Consider the following 14,543-nt stretch of genomic DNA (forward strand, 5'->3'; position numbering starts at 1 on the left):
CTCATTATCAAGAACACAGCCACATCACAGCCTGCTGCCAGGTGGGACGGGAGGAGGGGGGAAGATAGAGGGGTTGTAGAGATAATCTGGAAAAGAAAAGGGCTGATCTGACAACCTTCACCTGGGAAGACAGATATTTGACTAACCCAGACTCCACAGAAAGGGAAAATGCTTGACTTTATGGATTTTGCCATTCGTTTTGTAATGTTTAAGTATAATAAACACTATTTAATAGTACATATGTAATAATCATATATGTCAGTATAATATACAGTCTAATTGCACTGGATTGATATAGGCCAGGGTTTCACAAACTGGGGGTTGATCAAAATGAATTAAATCATGAACATTTTCAATAAATAAAAAAATAATACAAAAAATAAAACACAAAATTAAACACTTACTAGAAATATAATATATTTTAAATAAAATATAAAATAAATATTAATGTCTACCAGGGTTTAAAAAATCCTGACATTTAATCCTGACAGTTAAATGTTCTTTCACACCCTCAGCCATGTGAGGGATATAACAATTATATTAATATTATATTTGTTTACCAGCAAGAAAATTAACCAACATCAGAGAACCAAAACAGGCTAAACTGTTGTTAAATGATCGAAATATTAACTTAAAATCTCAAGGGGTCTTTAAAAGTCATAAGTAAATATTTTAGGTCAAAAGTGTTTAGCTGACTAAAAGTTTGGGAATCCCTGATATAGGCTATTTAGGTCATGAAGGATAATTATTATGAACACTGAGAGGCTTTCAGGAGAGCCATTTAGTTATACAGGCTTGCAAAGTACTAGCTGGACCTGGGCTCCTAGCAGCTGGTGTTCTCCTATCTTCACATGTACAACCAATAAATCAATATCAAATCTAGCAGGAAGCCAGATGGCCTCCCTCCAGACCTTCGGCATAGTGGGTCACAGACCTCTCAAAGCCAGCATGGCTACTGTAAGCCAGGCCAATAGAGAAGAGCCTTTGAAGGCTTAGACATTCAACAAGGAGGCTATGAATGACTAAAGGGGACAAATAAGCTGTTACGACTCGGGTCAGATCAGTGTTTGTGTTTCTCTGAACATCAAAGGTCAGAGACTGTTTGATATGCAGCCCCCACACCTTGATCCAGAGCCGGGACAGGTAATGGGGTGGAGTAGTCCATTGAGTAACAAGGAGGGGGGGCTTGTAGAGTCCTCCTCTTAGGTCTAGCTGTAGGGCACTCGACTCAGACAAAGAATCTTTTAGGGCCTCCGACTCCCTACAGAGCAGTCGGCCCCATGAAACTATGAGCATCTTCTGCTCACTGCAACCAGTACCTGGTTATGTGGGCCTTTCTGTGGTCCTGAAGGAACTTTTGCGTGCAATGCTTGGTACTGATACAGATAAATCATAAATGAACCACTTTTTTTAATCATATTTTCATTTTTGTATCATATGGTACTTTGTAATACTCAATTGCTGTACCATTTACATGGTACAACACAATACTTCCTTTTTTTTTTTTTTTTTTTTTTTTTGTCTAGCTCTGACCATAAACTACCATTCAAAAGTCTAGGGTCAGTTTTTATTCAGCGATAATAAAGTGACAGTTAAGTGAAACAGTAAAGACATGTTGCAAAAAATGTCTAATTTAAATAAACGCTGTTCTTTTAAACTTCAAAAATATATATCACGGTTTCCACGGAAAAAAAATCATAATATTTTCAACATTAATAGTAAGATGTTTCTTAAGCAAGACATCAATATATTGGAATGATTTCTGAAGGATCATGTGACTCTAAAGACTGGGTAATGGCTGCTGAAAATTCAGCTTTAATAAATTACATTTTAAAATATGTTCAATATTCAAATTTCCCACAGTAATATATTTTCAAATATATTCAAATAGAAAAGTTATTTTAATTAATTATATCTTGTAAATATATTTCACAATACTATTTTTACTGTATTGTCATCAACTAAATGCACCCTTGGTGAGCATATGAGATCTCTTTGAAAAAGTCTTACTAACCCCAAACTTTTGAACGGAACCTATTTGCATCAACTACACCTAACACTTTCAAGTTAAACCTAATCTAAAATGTGGTTAATAAATGGTTACTGTTAGGTTATTGGCTTTTCTTCACTACATTTGAATACCTACATTTAAATCAAATGCTACTTTCATTGTAATCAAAACAACAGCACATAATATGGGCTTGTAAAAACATTTCTACTGTTGTATAATATCAAGGAAATGCAATTACCCTGCCTCCTTGTTTTTCAAGGTTTTCAAAACCTACAAGCTAATTGAGAAAACACGGATCAGTGTGCTCCAGGGTCTAACACAGATGATGTTGCAATTCTAAAAAAAACAAGGCCCAAAAAAACAAGTTAAACAGTAGTTTGATTGAATGGCTGTTCACAGCGGAGTGTGAAATGCCAGCTCTATGGTGAGGTGTGACTAGGGTGAAGGGGGCAGCTCTGGCCTTTGTGTAACTCCCAGGCTGAATGTGCGGTGGCTATTGTTCAGGCACGACCGCCTGGCCTCTCAGTCTCTCTCCTCCACAGCTTTGTCCAAAGCTGCATGACCACTTCCTTAACCCAGGTCAGGGCAAGGTCGTGACTTTGGTAACTTACCCCTAGACCGTCTGCACTGTCTGCTCATCCATAAATGCATAAATGGACCTTGATTACCTACCGGGGAATAAAAGCATGGAAAACGTCAAAAAGAACAATTTGAGATGGTAGAAACACATTTTGATGGTAGAAAAATTATACCAGATTGAATGAAAACAATTACATCCACTAGGAGAAAGATCTCAAGTAGTAAAGTAGTCAAATGTATAGCATGGTAAATAACGAATTACATGAATCACTTCACAGAGCGACCAGGAGTGTACATAACATGCTCAGATTTACAATGTTGAATTAACCCCCCTGTTAACCCTAATGGGCTCTTCTATGTAACTGTGAAGACACAGGTCAGTCTGGTCTCTTTCTCTTGTTTCAAGGCCTTATTGGACTGTGAAGAATGAAACCCCTTCTCTGTTGATAAGAAGAGGAAAGGCTAAAGTGCTCAAAGGCATGGTATACACCGTTTTGGAACTTTGATAGAGGCCGAGTGAAGAAGGAGGGGAGGTATATATCGGCTGATAAAGATCACCATGGGTCTTTGATCTTTAAGGAACAGATAAGATGTTACCAAGTGGCATGCTGGGTGAACAAGCAGGCCCACATGACAGGTACAAACAAGCAAACACAGCCCTGGAGGAGATGTCTTCAAGGAGAACCAGATAGCTACAGGAGGAATGGCAGATGGGCAATTAGCCATTTCACTTTGGAGTGAAGTGGAGTGAAAAGTTAACACAGCACACTTGCCTCACTGAGCAAAGTACTTTAGGCTCAAATTAGATAAGTTATGCATGAGTAGAGGACATTATTTATGACTTAAAAAAAACAGAGATCATGTTCCCATTTACCTAATGCGACTAATCGAAATTTCGTTTTAGTAAAATCAACTTTGCCAAGACTTCAGGGCAAAATAGTCAATGAAAGAACATGCAACACAGCAGACTGAATCAAAGACACAATGCATTTTAAATACATTTGCTCAATTTGAAGGCTGGAGATTGTTAAAGTGACACTCGAATGTCAAACTAAAGCATAGCGGGGGTGGGCTGCGTCTGCGTGCTCCCTAGGCACTGATTTAGGGCCTGCATGTGGATGCCAGACAGAGCCTGAAGTCTGGGGGTGCAAGCTACAGCCTGAAACAGATGCCTGGCTGTCTGGCTGAGGGAGGAGGGGAGTCTGTGCTGAATAAAATGGGGGAACTGCCTGTGGTGTTAATGTGCTTTCATTGGTCCTCCTAGCAACAGAGCTGTAATATTCACTGCACCTGCACCAGGTCTGTAAGTGAGATGCAGGACGTTACAGTGGATAATCGTGAGTTCACATGTGTACATGCAATTAATATGTATTAATATGTATATTGGCTTGCACACATTATACAGTGACAGGAAAGAAAGTTCAAACACAAAAATGACATCAGTGATAATGCAGTGTGTGTGTGTGTGTGTGGGGGGGGGGGGGGGGGGGGGGGTAATGCAGAGGAAAAATTCCAATGGGTTGCCATACTTGGCCTTCACGTCGTCACTGTCATTAAAGAATCTAGCAAAGATATTTCTCTTTGATGACAAGGCACTCTTGCAATCAAAGTAAAACATGTTCTGTATTATCAACACAAAAAAAAGAAGAAAAAAAAATCTGTTATTGGACTGGCCATCTGTCTAGGACAAACGGTTTAGAAAATGTATGAATGGATGGAAGTATAATATTATGTATATTAAAATATATTAAGATTGATTCCTGTTCATGACCCAACGACAAAGACAATTAAAAGAATTAAGACGTAAGACCCTTCATTATCAGTTCCCTCCTACAGACATCAAAAGACACATACAGTGAGAGTGCAGCTGCCCTGGTGGTGTGACTTTCTTCTCTCACACTGCTGTTTGTGTTGAGGATGTTTACTGATCCCAGGAAAGACAAACAGGTTCACTCTTATTTGTTGGAGTTGTGCTCAAACAGAGGAGCCAATAGGACTGATTCAGCAAAAGGGCCAGTCTGTTACTCATTGTTGCTATTGTTGTTTTTCGTGTCCTTTCACGTTAGCTGTGTCTTCATACACACAGACTTTCCCGTCAACTGCCAGGGTCACAACTGGAATGTTTTAGATTCCATGGCCTTTTATAATACATATACTGTAGGCTACTAATGCTGAAAAATGCCTTTCTGTAAAATTCACATTTGATGTATTGTAGTACCAATATCAGATACAGCTATGGTTGTAAATGCCAATTAGTTTATAGATAAAATAAAGATTGCACATAGATTTCAATCCAAAATGTTTATTACCACTTACCAGTCCAGATGATTGGCTTTTACTCGCAGTCACCTATCCATTGTGAATGTAAACATCTGGGAACAGCTGCACAAATGTGGCACTGGCACAGCTGATCTCTGCAACGGCACAGGAAAACAATTTTATTTGCCTTGCTTTTAATCAATTTAACTTGGTTATGTGATGTTTGCGCATGTGGATTGTTGGGTTTCATTCAACATTTAGTCAATATGACAAATATAAACACATTTATATTAATAACTTCAAAAATAGCTTTTGTTTGTCATAAGGCTATAATATACCTGTAGGTGTGACCCTGATTCTTTTCCGTTTATATCAAATATGCTACTACTTAGTACAGTATTTTGAGGAATAGATAAAACAAAGAAACGTCTAGTTGAACAGTGATTGGTTTGATCAGCAATAGTCATTGTCTGTGCTGGACTTACAGGGTATAAATCACAGAGGGAACAAGCCTCAGCAGAGAGGTTTTATGAGGGGATACTTCCCTTGCATCCTGCAGGGGGTAGAGGCCGACACTGTCTGAGTGTCAAAGACCTTTTAACTGGCAGGATCACAAACAAAGAATTATTACTTTATTGGACATCATTTAGGGACACTTTTTTTTCCACTCTCTCGGATTTCTAGTAGGAGAGAAGAATTAACACGCAGAAGCTATTCACTTAAAAATGATAGTTATTATGAAAGGTTTAATTTGAGATATACTCCTGCTGGTTTGTTATGGTTGATGAAAACCGCGCAGAGAATATAGCAAAGGTCATTGCAATTAATTTGTTAATTATGCACCCATAAAACAATTATACACATGAATTGTTTGAACGAGGACACTTAACATTTGAAAAAGTGCATTATTCTAAAATGAATGATGCCCATACAAGTGTTTTCTGAGTGCTTCAGCTATTCTCACAGCCGCTAATGAAATGCTGACACAAAACATTAACACTATTGTCAAAACATTTTGAGAATGCACAATATCCATAGCTGCAGTAATGCAGAAGACAAATAAGATGGTCCTGCAGATTAATCAAATCTCTGAGAAAGCCGCATAACTTAATCCATTGAGAATTGGGAGTACGTATTTGATTTATAATACTTTTAGGAAATTAAATTAACAATAAAAATTAAAGTCATATTTTGCTATAGCTGTTTAGTAAACAAGTGAGTGCAATAAAACTAGATGGAAAACAAGTAACTATATAGGCTAATGAAAAGTTTTTAACTGAAATGTTGAACTGGTCTCAGGACTGTGTTTGTCATAAGTGTCAAATCAAACTTTAATTGAGACTGTGTATAAGTTGTCATGCGTTTTAGACTTTGTACATTTCTAAAATTTATTGTAAAAAAATAAAAAAGTACATTGAGTAGCTACTGTTTTGTATATTGTAGCCTACATTGTTTGGTAAATTTGCACACATCTGTCCCACCTAGGCCACCCTACTAAAACAAATATTTGGCCAAAACAATGGCTTGTTTATTTTTTTAATGTAAAATTTTCCAGCGGTTTCCTGTTTCATGACTGTCTTGGTGTTTCGTAATTATTTTAAAGTTTAAATGTTGCTATAATATAATGTTTTAGCATGTTCCCATCGTGACAACTTACATATGGTGTGACAACATACCCTGCATTGAGGCAAACTGAAATGTGCCTTTCTGTGCAGTATGATAATTATAAGAATTATCCTAACTTCACATTTTTTGACTGATTACGCATTTCCCCAGCGTCACACACCTCTGCACCTGCACGCCACGCGCTCGCGCTGAGTCCAAAGGTGAATTTATCCCCTTCCTGTGAAAGAAGCGTCAGATCCGACTTGTTAGACTGAAACTCATGATGGTTGCGTCGCCTACGGTTTAATAATATCTGGCGTGGTGTCCAGTTATCAGAACATGGGAATGGATATGATGAGATATTCATATTTTGGATTATAGACGAAGTCACGACGGTTTATGTTTTATATTTCGACCGCGTCTTTGTTTTATTACTTCCGGAAAATCCTCACAGGTAAGACGAGTTTCGGTCTTGAGCGCGAAATATCCATCGCGTCTCTTTTCTCACATAATAGACTAATCTCACAATATTTCTTTAACTTCAGCTGTAAGCTACTTTTGTTGCTTTATTACCATTGAATGTGAATCATTGAAGGTTAAATAATAGCAAAGCGAACACTACACCGCTTCTGACATACCTCGGACACGTTGTAGATGTTTTTAGGAGGTTGGGTACGTTAAGATAAAGGTTACTATGCAGAGTTACGTAGAGAAACATTAGGGTTTTTTTTATTGTTTCTTTACCCAACATCACGTAGGCTAATTCAAGGGCACTCGGTTGTCCAGGTTACCATCAGAATCTCATGTCAGCTGATTGATGAATGATTTATGGCTTCTTTCTCGTGTGTCATCTACCTGCAACGTGTAGGTCAGACCACGAAGACCAATTTCAGAAGGTTAGAAAAGTCAGATACTATTTTATTTTGGATTATATGTGGCATTAAAGTAAAACACAGACTAATGTGTGCTTTAAAGCGTGCTGTTAATACCAATTGCCTATCAGTTGACTCCATAAAAAGGGTGAAATACCCCCCTCCAGAAGGTTTCATAACTTCCCGGTAAACAGACTTTCCAAGGTAAACAAATGATGCATGTTGTGCTGTCTGTCCTATTCTGCTGGTTGTTTGGTACTGGTGCCTTTTTTTCTTCTTTTTTCTTAAAGAAGAAGGTTGATGATGTGTTCTACACATCTGGTCCAACATTGAATGTATCGTTTGTACTAAAATCAATATTCTGCCATCATTTACTCTTCCTTACTTCGGTCATGTACAGTATGACTTTCTTTTTACATAGAGCAAGGAATAATATGATGACAGCATGCAGATGCAATGCAAGTGAATCTAGGCGGAAAACACCTAACCCTAAAAAAAATTCTAACAAAATGTTTCTAAGCTGATATTTGTAGTATTAGGTGTCCTTAATAACATACTAAAAGTTTACCAAAGTTTGATCACTAGAAAGGTGTAATTTCCAAGATGGACAGGAAGCCCTTAAAATATCCTAACTCCTTCATTATTTGACCTAGCCAAGTAGTCTTGGTGTCTAACCCCATGTTTTCTGGGTCTATGAATCCATTGGACTTGTCTAAATTGCACTGACATGATTACATACTTATGAAATACATGATTTTGTGAAATTACTGTAAGGTTTTAACTTTGTTTGGGGTGAACCAGAGACGTAAACGATTTAGCCCATGTCATGTAACTCCTACTCCATACGTGTTTTTGAACACATACCCCTTTTTTTCTAAAACACAGACTTGACATTCAATGTAAAAGTTATTCTACCCGAAAGTAACTCAAATTGGAGTTGTATAACTTTGATCATAAACAACTCTGAATTAGCCCGAACAGAGGCCCGTGTGTGAACCCTCTAAAATGGTCACTCATTTCAATTTGAATAAGGTATTGCATCCTCTATAGATGTTTTTGAGTATAAAGGTGGCATTATACTAAAGCCAACAAAACTAAATAAAAAAAATTCAGCTATTCAGAAGATGGTGGAAGATAATACTGACATTTGATATTGCTTGCCTCATTGAAATGTTGTTGGCAGCACAGTGTATTCCATCAAAGACAATATTACGCATCAGAGAGATGGTGAAAACACTCACCCCATCATCGTTAACTAACGTGCAGAGACTGAGTTTGTGGGAAGAAAGGACGATTTCCTTTCCAGATCTTGCAACAAACAATGACTTATCAATCTTATGACGGAGATGGAGAAGAAGGGCTGCACTGTTATCAATGCACCAGGTGATGCAGACGTGGACATTGTCAAAGCTGCAGAGGACAGAGGCCTCTATTTTCGTTCAGATGGTAAATCTAGTGAATATCACAGTGTAAAAAAGTATAAAAATTAAACCAGAATAAGAGGAAACAACTGAAGAAAATAGAAAAATATGTATAAATAAGAAAATAATATAAAAATATAGGCTAGCCTATATATATAAAAAAATGCATTATAAAAAATATATATATTTATAAAAAAAAGTGGGTTAGCGGTAATGAGCCTTCACGCGGCAGCCCTGTTTTGACTCATTTTACAGTACCACACAGTTCTAATGAATTTATTCTTTATTGGAATCAAAAGATTGGTCATGAACCACAGAAACCACCAACACTATAGGCAAAACGATATGAGAAATGAGAAATATGCAATTACTTAGTCTTAAGGGAAATTGTACTTATTTTTCGCATAAATAGCTATGCTTGTAGTAACCAATTGCTTTAAAATATAATTGTACTTGTAATCACTTATCTATCATGCAAATATACTAATTAGAATATTACATGGCCAAAACTTGTATCAGGCCGCACCAGTATTACTGGTCTAGGAGAAATACAAAGGAGTAATGGTCATTTTAAGGACCTGACTGCCGCCATTTTGAAAATGGGGTCTTTCATGGAGTCAAACTTTGCTCAACTTTTAGTATGTTTTTAAGTACATCTGCTACTACTGTAAACCACTGAGAAACCTTTTATTAGATTTTTGGGGGGGTCAAGCCATATTTGCAGCTGACTAATGGTGACAGAAGCTGTCAGTCCCTACTCTAGTATTATGCCTTCTTTCTATATTTCTTTGTGTTTCCCAGAAAAAAAGGATTTTTGTTATGGCATGATGGGAGTAAATGAGGAAACAGTTTTCAGTTTGAATGAACTGCCTCTTTAAGCCTTGAAATGTTGATTTAGTGCATTCATTAAAGGGTTAGGCCTATTCACCCAAAAATGAAAATTCTTTCATCATTACCCTCATGTCGTTCCCATTTAATACTTTCATTCATCTTCGGAACACATATTAAGATCTTTCATGAAATCTAAGAGCTTTCTGTCCCTCCATTGACAGCTACGCAACTACCACTTTTATTCACATTTAAACATTGATAAGCGAATATTAAAGGGGTCATATGATGCGATTTCTTGTTTTTCTTGTTTTCCTTTTTATGTAGTGTGTTAGGCTATGTAGCCTAGCTGTTTGTGCATGTATAAGATCTGCCGTTACAAAGTGTCAAACGCAAAGAGATATACTTTGTAAAAGTTCAGGCTCAGCCATGCTTTCCTAAAACGCTTCATTCAAACACGCCCCCACAAATCTACGTCAGTATGTGGGAATGGATGTCAGAGTTCCATAACACCGCCCAAATGTATACGCAAAGAAAGAAGGCATAACTTTTGTTCTTGCTGTATTGTTGTCGCTGGCGCCGCCATGTCGTGAAGACGCTTTTTCGTTGCGAAAGTCAAACTACCTTGTTTGGCCTTCCAAAAGAAAACACAATTAGAAACTTTATTTACAACACTGTTCCAGAACAGTACTACCAAAATATTCGACTGTGTGCTCTGCATTTTTCGGAGGACTGTTTCCTGTGGGAGAGTACAAGGCCGGCTGTGCACTTGGCTGATTCTAAAAAGTTGGGCAATTCCATCTTTGCAAGTACATTCTGCCGCTAATGACTAACATACACAGCCTGTAAGTATATTTTCATAATTTAATAATTTGCTACTGACTATTTAAATGCGAGTTTTGTGCAGTATAGAGTAGCGCTTGTATGTTGTTTCTACGGTCACAAATACAGACATGCTTTTATGTTTACACCGTGTTCTCCTCCCATATTGCAGCGCGACGCGTAAAAATACAGTATAAGTCATTGTAATCAGTATGTGTTCCTAATCAAATAAAACCAATCTGATACATTCAAGTCCAGTCGCGCTGGCAAAATTAATTAATCAGCTTGGTCATCTGCATTTTCCGGATCAGATTCGGGCCCGAATTGATACAGTAATACCAACATTATCACCTGTCATTATTGGTTTTCCACGCTTAAGGTATTCGGGCCAATTACAATGCACTGGATCGCTGGCCAATCAGAGCCACGCTTTTCAGAACGATGAGCTTTGTGAAAATCGACACGTTTCAGTAGGGATGGGCGAAATGGCCTAAAATCCATATTGCGATATACATTGCAGCCTCTTGCGATAACGATATATATCACGATATATAAATTATAATAAAACCATTTCAGAACAGGTTACACAGACCCTAAGGAAAGCCAAACAACTGCTAAATGGTTTTTTTTGAAAGAAAGAAAGAAAGAAACAGTTTATGTAGTTTTGAGAAAATTTATTGTGCAAAACTGTAATTATACAACATAATGTTGGAGATAAATAAAATTCAAGTACACTAGCTGCAGAGACTTTAAGTAGCCCTAATGTTTACATTATGGCTAGCAGCTTATGAAACCCCAAATTCAAAATTAGAATATTGTGAAAAGGTTTTCATAAAGCCGTAAGCCATAATCATCAAAATTATAACAAATAAAGGCTTTTAATATCTTACTTTGCATGTAATGAGTCTATATAATATATTAGTTTCACCTGTTACTTTTGCATGATATACATTTTTTTTTGAGTTTCACCTTTAAAGAAAATGCTTCAAGTATAAAAGTTTATTTACAGTAGTGCCATGCCATAGACCGTAAAAAGTGCAAAACAGTGCAGAAGGCACTCAAAATCAAATGTAGTTTTAGTTTGGCTATTTTTTTAAAGGACACAAAAGATGCAACGGGCAGAAAAACTGATGTCTTCTCAGTTAAAAAGCAACACAACAACGAATCTTAAAATCGGGCACAAACAGAGATTTTGTTTACACCACTATTTTGTGAATACACGCTGGTATTCAGTGACATGTTTCGTTTTGAGGTGGTAGAACAGATTAGTCGTGTGTGTTACCGAACTGTTGCCCCACGCACTCTGTATAGTCTGTATAGTTTGCTGCTGCTCGTCGGACGGCTTAAATCCGAACCAAGTCCAAATAATGGATGTTGCACCGATCTTTTTCACCAGCTCCTCCGTTTCGCTTTCAGCCATGTTTACTCAAGATGACGACAAATATGATGCATTTCAGCCAGTTGCAGCTCGTGGCTCAAAATTTCGCGGGTAGATTGCGTCATCGCGTCATGCATTATCGCGATAGTGCAATAGAATTAAAATTTCTATCGTTGGCCAATTTTGTATTGTTTATATCGCATATCGTTTATATCGCCCATTACTACGTTTCAGAAAGGTGGGGTGTAGAGGAGCAACAATAATGTACGGTATGTGTAAAATAATTACTTTTTTAACCTAAAACCGCCAAACACATTGCATTAAACCAAATACACAAAATAATGTTCTTTTTAGAACCGACCCCTTTAGCTTAACTGAACCTGCTTAAAGCTCTAACGGAAGCTCAAACGTTCTGCGTAACACACAAGAATGAACCTCATTGGTTCTCGCACATCAAGCGAACATGCTTTAGCTTCTGTTTACCACAACTGATGTGCAAGTTGTTGAATGTTTGTGAATAAAAGCTTAAATTCAATCTGTTCATCATATAAAGCGATCGTGTTTCTTCAAAAAATGTGGACTAAACCATTCAATTCATATGGATTCGTTTTATGATCTTTTTATAAACTTTTTGAAGTGTCAAAGTGGTAGTTGCGTATGTGTCAATGGAGGTACAGAAAGCTCTCAGATTTCATCAAAGATCTTCATTTGTCTTCCGAAGATGAAAGAAAGTCTTACAGGTTTGGAACGACATGAAGGTGGGTAATTAATGACAACATTTTCACTTTGGGGTAAACTATCCCTTTTAATGGTTAGAGTAGGCAATGTTTAATCATCCTTCTTACTTGTTCCTATTGGCTTGAAGGACAATAAAAAAAACTCCAGGTGACTATATAGCAGTGTAGTTTCATACTTTCCAAATTAAGTCATTCTGTCGGAGCTGTGCCATTGCCCTTGTATTCATTCTGTGAGGGTGTGTCTGAGGGAATGATTCATGGCCCCTGGTTGAGTTGGGTAGGTGAGAGCTTTTCAGACTGGGTGTTCACATTTTCTTTGATTTACCATTTGTTCTGTAGGCGGTGGACAGGAATAGTCCATTTATTATGATATCAGCACCAAGGCAATCTTAACATCTGGAAACACTATGGACTTTGAAACAGTCCATGTGACTGTTCAGTAGACAAACAGGTAAGTGACAAACTGTGTACTCAGGGAGGTATGTGAACTTAAGTTTGTTGAGTTTTGTAGTGAAGTTCAACCTTGAGAGGTTCACAAACTCTTCATCATTACAGGACAGGAGAGATTAACTAGCTACTTGTCTTAAGTGTGTAAGATACTCCCATGAGGCTGGGGTGAGTCCATCTATCTTAACCAGGGTCACAGCTTCAGTGGACAAGTGTGGAAATAATTTAAACAAAACACATCACTATGCCACAAGGTTCAGGGTTTTATGATATAGATTGTTTATCAAGGCTGCTGTTAATTACTGGTGTTTACTAAGGCACTTTTGACTATTTACTATGTTGAAAACCTTATCCCCAAGTTATACATTTTGGCATGATAAAATGGGTGACAAAATCATATATTTGCACTGATCTGGCCCAAACCTTATCTTGTGATGAGAATATTGTTAAATTCAATTGCTACCATTCAGAATACCATAGCAACAGCCTAGCCCACCCCTGGCATTGTGGCGAATTAATTTCACACCGGCAAGCATCAGTCAGTATTTTTCCACGGTGCATAGTATTATTAAACATGCAACAGCAGGGCTGCACCAATATTAAAATTATGGCAGATACAGATAAACCGATAATAACAACAATTAGGGATGCTAACGATTAATCGACGGTTAAGTTTTATCAATTAAATTATTATCGATGATCGATTAAGCAAGGTTATCGTTAGAGTTCATAGTTTTGCTCTGTTTTTTTAATTGAATGTGGCTCATGTGCAAGATGTGCAGCCAATACATGAGAAAAAAAAGGAAGCGTTACGTAAATTTATTAATGTCTTCAGCCCTAATTAACCAAGGGTCCAAAAAACCCTCCAAACATGTGATTTAATGGAACATAAGAACTACTACAATAAAACACCACAATAAAAGTACATAGAATAAACAATTAATAATAATATCCTAGTGGGTGAGTGATGATCTTACATCGCTGTTTCAGCTGTGCACTCCTATTCTATGGGGCCGTTTTTACACGACACCATTTTCAAAAAACACACTCTAAAAAATACTGGGTTGTTTCAACACAAATATGGACAAACCCAGCCGTTGGGTTAAATTTTTTTAATTAAAAATGTTAACCCGATGGTTGGGTTTGTTGTTTGACCCAAATTTGGGTTAAAACAACCCAGCATTTTTTAGAGTGCAGTGATGTGTAAATGGCCCCAAAGAATAGGAAACCTTTTTATTAGGGCTGTCAAAAGATTAATCGTTATTAATCACATCCAAAATAAAAGTTTGTGTTTACATAATATATGTGTGTATACTGTGTAGAATTATTATGTATAAATACACACACATTCATGTATATATTTAAGGAATAATTGCATTGATATACTGTATATACATTTATATAATTTATATTATATATAAATATTTTATATATAAATTAGGGCTGTCAAAAGATTAATCGTGATTAATCGCATCCAAAATAAAAGTTTGTGTTTACATAATATATGTGTGTGTACTGTGTATAATTATTTATATATATAAAAACACACACAATCATGTATATATTTAAGAAAAATTGGTTATA

At 36.9% G+C, this 14,543-nt stretch overlaps 1 protein-coding gene and 1 long non-coding RNA gene across 3 annotated transcripts in view; one reads left to right on the forward strand and one right to left on the reverse strand.

Moving 5' to 3' along the window:
* Positions 1-6,734, reverse strand: LOC307008404. Its single transcript, XR_013799813.1, has 5 exons — positions 6,636-6,734; positions 5,335-5,450; positions 4,907-5,004; positions 2,623-2,679; positions 1-86 (listed from the first exon to the last, which is right to left on the reverse strand). It is a non-coding gene; the product is annotated as an uncharacterized lncRNA (long non-coding RNA).
* lnx2b (ligand of numb-protein X 2b) overlaps positions 6,604-14,543 on the forward strand; it is a 24,985-nt gene continuing 17,045 nt past the window's right edge. Inside the window, exons 1-2 of one of the 2 annotated variants that reach the window (XM_079631163.1) lie at positions 6,705-6,908; positions 12,852-12,963. The gene's annotated coding sequence lies outside the window, so the exon portion shown is untranslated. Of the gene's footprint in view, positions 6,909-12,851; positions 12,964-14,543 lie in introns of both variants that reach the window. The other variant, XM_079631161.1, reaches the window with a different exon arrangement.

Source organism: Phoxinus phoxinus (assembly GCF_949152265.1).
Source record: "Phoxinus phoxinus genome assembly, chromosome: 12".
Lineage (NCBI taxonomy): Eukaryota > Metazoa > Chordata > Actinopteri > Cypriniformes > Leuciscidae > Phoxinus > Phoxinus phoxinus.